Here is a 5,323-nt window from a genome sequence, read left to right as displayed (position 1 = left end):
CCAGTACTCTTCAAAAATGTCAAGGTCTAGGAAAACAAGGCAAGACTGAGAAACTATTACAGACTAAGAAGACATGACGACTAAATGCAATGTGGTGTCTTTAGATTGGGTCCAGGAACAGAAAAGGACATTAGCGGAAAAACTGTGAAATCCAAATAATCTACAGGGGCCAGCCCGGTGGCACAGCAGTTAAGTTCACACGTTCCACTTCTTGGAAGCCCGGGGTTCACTGGTTCCGATCTTGGGTGTGGACATGGCACCACTTGGCACGCCATGCTGTGGTAGGCATCCCACGTACAAAGTAGAGGAAGATGGGCATGGATGTTAGCTCAGGGCCAGTCTTCCTCAGCAAAAAGAGGAGGATTGGCAGCAGATGTTAGCTCAGGGCTAACCTTCCTCAAAAAAAAAAGTTAAAAAAAATTTTTTAAAAAACCCCCAAAACAAATAAAGTCTGTAGTTTGGTTGATTGTATTATACCAATGTTAATTTCTCAGTTTTGATAAGCAGGTACCATGTACGTAAGATGTTAACATTAGGGGAAGCTAGATGAAGTGTATACAGGAACTCTCTGCACTATCTTTGCAACTTTTCTGTAAATCTAAAATTACTCCAAAATTTTAAAAAGTTTTGGAGTATTCAAAGAAATAAAAATATTCTACAACTCATACTAATTTGCATAATTTATCTGTAAAATTAAAAATTCTCATAATTTAAATATGTCAAGATCTGTCCAAAGTCAGTGATGTAGAAAGAATACTAAACATTACAGATACCAGCTTAGATTACTATAGAAAAGTTAGAAAGGTTTAAATATATTTTATAAGCTCTTTATGTGTAACTAAAACCTTACGCAATTTCTTTAAAAAGTTACATTTACATGAATAGAAACCATCCTAACGTCAGCTACTGCAGAGATAAATAGGAATGAATTGTTGCCTACTGGCAAAGAACATGGACTTTGCTACTTGATTTTTTTGTGAAAAATTACCCTGAACAGGCCTGGGAAATATCCCTAATTTCCCCTTAATACTCCATTATAAACAGGTCACACTCATTTAACTTCATTCTTGACCTAATTCTATTTTCAGAATTTTCTGAATTTTCGCTACCACTCACTACTTTAAAAATCTGTTTGTTCTGGAAGAACTTTAGATTTAAAACAGAACACATACACACAAAGAAAACATACCTAAGCATTAACTGTGTGTAATTGGGAGGCGAGACTCGTGGTTTTCTTTTTGCTTATTTTCTAGTCTTCCACAGTGAGTGGATACAATAATCATCATTTGGCATAGTGCCCAGAACTACAGGAATTCAGTATTATTGACTGAATACTTAACTGAAATTATTTTTACTATTAAAGAATCAAGATGGGGATGGCCTCCCAGAACCACTACCTAGCCACCCCCTGTAAATAAGCCAGGCCCAGCAGGTATGCCATCCCGGGCTCTGTGAGCAAGAGGCTCCAGCAGAAGCTGATGAACCCGTGAAGTCTGGTGGCAAGGGAATTTCAGCCTTCCCTGAGTCAACCTTTTCAAATGGGTGAGGACCATCCGTGGAGCAGCCAGAACAGTCTGTGAAGACCTGAGGTATCTCTCCGAGTTCTCCAGTGGCTCCTGTCACAGCACACTCGTGGTAAAGCTCTTCACATCTGGCTACCACCCCCAAGTGGACACCAGGGTCACGTGTGCCTGGACATCCTGGAGGACAAGTGGTAAGCCCTGTGTGATGTCACGACCATCCTGCCATCTGTGCAGAGACTGCTAGGAGAACTCAACATCCACAGCCCTTTGAACACACATGCTGCTAAGTTCTGGAAACACCGACACCTTTAAGAAGTACCTACAAGAAATCTACACAGAGCTGGATTCCCTCTAAGGGCCGTGACCCTGGCTGTCCAGCCTCTCTCCGTGTGTCGTCTGATGGTCTGTCCTTTCTTTGTATTTTGTCTCCAGTTGGGCCCTTAAATGAATATATTAAATAAATACATTTTGTTTTTAAAAAATAAAAAGAATCAAGGTACCTGCTAAGTTTTAGAACAAAGCATTATCACGTGTTCTTTTATAGCTTTATAATCTACAGACATTCAATTATAAGGATGAAAGGATTTTAAAAATAAGTATCAATTCTAGGATCAATTAGTGCTGGTTATCTATTATGGAAACAAGGGGGGAAACCTGCAATGAACAAAGTTAAGAAAAAAGTAAATTAATAAATCAGGTTCAAATATGTCTAAAATAAATCAATTAGTCCTCACCCTACAAGAGACATTATTGGGAAATTTTGTAAATTTTCTATAACAGACTGAATAATTTTTTTCCATTTTTATTTTTGGCAATCATGCCAAACACTTTAAACCATTCCACTCCCTGATTTACACCAAAGTATATGGTGGTTAATAAGCACCCAAACTGTTTTAGCGGAACTACCACTCATCAAATCCTTCTTTAATGTGAATGTATATGTCTTAAATGTATTTCTTCTGTAAGTTTAAATTTTCAGTTTCTTAAGGCAGGGAACTGTATTGTTTCATTTTTTAAATCAGACACAAATACTCTATTAGTAAAATCAAATAAATTGAAATCATTATATAAAGCTGAGCTAATTTTAGGAGAGAAAATCTTATTTAAAACAGCCTTCACAATAAACAAAATGTAACGTAACATAGGACCCAGGAAGGAACCAATTATTTCACAACTCCCAACAACCCCAAATTACTCAAGAAAGAACATGGGGGGGGGGCGGGGCAGACACACAATGTATCTTGAGGACATACGACTTATTTAAATCCTTAAAAATATAATATTCTTATCCTCATACATTTGGTAAGATTTCCTTTTAAATATTGGTGGTGGTACTTGGGGCCAATCATAGAACCAAGGGTAAAGAAGACCAAGGTCCTGTCAAAAGGATGACAAAACCTGTATTTGCTATGGTAAGGTAAGTTAAAGATTCAAAAGGGGAAAGCCTATACAACTCGATATTTCAATTTATGCTTGGAGTTTAGAAATTAGGGCCACTGCATTTTCTGAACCTATTAAAACTTTTTGTATTAGGAAATTGAGATATCCAGGAAAAGACAAGGACTACTTAGATTTTATGACTTAAACCAGATGGAAATAAATTTATAAAACTTATCTTCATAGTAATATATCTATGACACACTTCTGATACTTAATACCAAACCAGTTAAAAAAACAAGAACAAGAGTTAAAAGCAGCTCCTTTCCCATGCAACTGACAACAAAAGTCGTCCCGTATCTTTAGTTTCTGTGGTCTTTACCGGAAAAAAAATTTAGATTAAACTGTATATAAATCATCTTTGCTATTTTACATAGAAGTATCAATAATAAATACTATCTCAAGTTCTGACCATAAATTACCAAGTAGATGTTTTTTGAAACAGGAGTCCACAATCATATGCATTGAGATAACATCAATCAAGTACTGAGTTATTAAGAATACACTTGTATTTGGTGCAAATTTAATTTTATTAAACCTTACAATGAATGTTGTGGCATATCATTTTCCATTGTGTGACAACTTATTGGCTGGCATCTGTATACAGTACTTCTTTTGAAAAATACACAATGGGAACTGACAAAAAAGGGAGAGAAACTAGTTGTTTAGTGATATATGAGGGCAAAAAAAAAAAGATGACGAGCAAATAATTTTAGTTTCCTTAGCATCTAATTCTAAAATGGTTAAAGTTCCAAGAAACAGTGCTGCTGTTACAGCGTACAAGATAATGGTTGTTATCTCATCTGGCCCCCACAATTCTGAGAAAATTAATTATAAAGATTATTATACCTGTAAAATTCAACCTAAGATTTCTGCTGGGTGGTATGATTTTAAAGAGCTACTTTTCCAAATATAACCTAAACAATCTTCCCAAGTCACAGTAGATGGGGGTCTCTAAAATATTAGACATTAAAGTTGTCACTTTATAAGTGAGCAACCTCTTAACTTCAAAATCATAATGGGCACCAAATTATCCTTTGCTGATTTGGGCTTATGGCCCTGTTAGATTTATGGATAAGAAAATGACTATTTTTTAAATCTATAATCCACTTGTCTTTATAAAGTAGAATGGAATCTACTAGAGTAAATGGACCATTTCTTTTACAGAAATGACCAATAGTGGAACATCTAAAATTCAGCAGGCCTTAACAGGGCATTTTTATAGAAATGTAATAAACTTATCAAAAATGATAACTCCAGCCAACATCACCACGCTACAGCGTACAGTTTAGTTTGACTCAAATGAGTACAATTAGCTAAGTATTAAATTACTCATCTGTGGTTAAGAAAATAACACAAATTTAAGTATTTCTTTTAATTCAGTCTCACAACAATTTTGAGAATACTTTCTGACAAAGTCCTTAACAGTTTCTGAGGTCACATTTATTTTTTAACCAACCTCCTCTAAAATAAAATCAGTGACAATTTTGAGCTATTAAATTAACTGATTTTTAAGAGCTCCTAAAAGGATTTGGGAAGATGACAAACAGAGGACAACTGTATCCTAATGGAAAAAGGCATTTCAGTTATCAAGACTGAGGAATAGTTCTAAGTTATCCATATTTAGTGGTGGAAAAATGCTATGTAAAGAAATCCTTATTTTATACTAGAGTTGCACAATTCAAGTTCACCTGTAAAAGTGTGTGAGATATGCCTTACTATAAGAGCATGTAAGCCCTCCTACCCCCTCCTCCAAAAATGAGGGGGTAATAGTAAATCACTTAAAAATCCAAATTGCTCACCCTGTACCCAAAAATTATTGAGATCAACTAATATAGATTTACTGTACTTGTAAAGTTTTTGTTTTTTAAAAAAAGTAGCTCATGAATATATAATTTTTATACTGCAAGGTTAGAGGCAAATGATTTCAAAATATTGATGTCTGATATTTCTAGAATATTTGTCTAAATCACAAATTATTCCTATCAGATGTGGCAGTTCAAATATTCCATCAATTTTGCCCATGGTAAATAAAATAAGAAAATCTCTTCATCAAAAGGCTGGAGAGCAACCATTTAGATCCAATCCACTTTTTTCAAAGGTGAAATTAAATTTACAACCTAGTAAAATGAGTAGGGATATCTTTTTAAAAATTAAACTTCAATTATTTAACCAGAAAGTAAGTCTAATGTTTTTTTATTTACTACTCTTCATTACAAGTTTTTTATTGAGTAAAGATGAAATAAACCTAATGTGACTGTTTGCAATGATGACTCCTTAAATACCATTATATTAACCCTCAGAATAAAATGTCAACACAAAAATCCCAGTGATTCGGCTCATTAAACTCACAGGTAAACTGA

The sequence above is a fragment of the Equus asinus genome, chromosome 9, assembly GCF_041296235.1.
Source record: "Equus asinus isolate D_3611 breed Donkey chromosome 9, EquAss-T2T_v2, whole genome shotgun sequence".
Classification (NCBI taxonomy): Eukaryota; Metazoa; Chordata; class Mammalia; order Perissodactyla; family Equidae; genus Equus; species Equus asinus.
Note: the sequence above shows the minus strand (reverse complement) of the source record.